We start from the raw sequence: 816 nt of genomic DNA on the forward strand, positions 1-816 counted from the left end.
CACCGTTTTGTTCGATAACGTGTTGCCATTTTGAAGGTAATTCCATTACGCCTCTCTCATAGAAACCCTTGTCCCTATTGGCAAAAATCTGGGACAGTCGATTTTCACAAGTTTCTGTTGAGGCGAATTTTTCACCAACAAAATCATTCGCCATAGACAAGAACAGGTAGTACTCACTTGGTGCCAGGTCCGGACTATAAGATGGATGCATAAGAACCTCCCAACCAAGCTCCAAAGCTTCTGGCGAGTCACTATCGATGTGTATGGCCTGGCATTGTCCTGATGGAACACAATTCCTCTCCTATTGGCCAAAGCTGGCCGCTTCTGGGCGATTGATTCCTTCAGACGGTCCAATTGTTGACAGTACAGGTCCGAATTAAGAGTTTGGCTGTAGGGGAGCAGCTCATAGTGGATGATTCCCTGCCAATCCCACCAAACACACAGCAAAACCTTCCTAAACGTCAATCCTGGCTTGGACACCGTTTGCGCCGGCTCACCGCGCTTCGATCACGACCGTTTTCGCTTGACGTTGTCGTAAGTGACCCACTTTTCATCACCAGTCACCATCCGCTGCAGAAATGGATCGATTTTGTTGCGATTCAGCAGCGATTCGCAGATTGAAATTCGGTCCATTAGGTTTTTTGCGTTAACTCGTATGGCACCCATACATCGAGCTTCTTTTTGTATCCAGCCTTATTCAAGTGGTTCCAAACGGTTTTTTGTTTAGCTCCTGGGCAATCGAAACAGTGCTTACATGACGGTCGGACTCGACGATTTCCATTATTTTATCGACATTTTCGACAATTGGCCTTCCAG

At 46.8% G+C, this 816-nt stretch overlaps 1 protein-coding gene across 9 annotated transcripts in view; it reads right to left on the reverse strand.

Annotated features, from left to right (window-relative positions):
* Positions 1-816, reverse strand: part of LOC116850953 — a 111,917-nt gene that overhangs the window by 104,550 nt on the left and 6,551 nt on the right. The window lies entirely within an intron of this gene.

This window comes from Odontomachus brunneus, unplaced genomic scaffold (genome assembly GCF_010583005.1).
Source record: "Odontomachus brunneus isolate Ranch 3 - 2012 unplaced genomic scaffold, Obru_v1 Obru_scaffold_161, whole genome shotgun sequence".
Taxonomy (NCBI): domain Eukaryota; kingdom Metazoa; phylum Arthropoda; class Insecta; order Hymenoptera; family Formicidae; genus Odontomachus; species Odontomachus brunneus.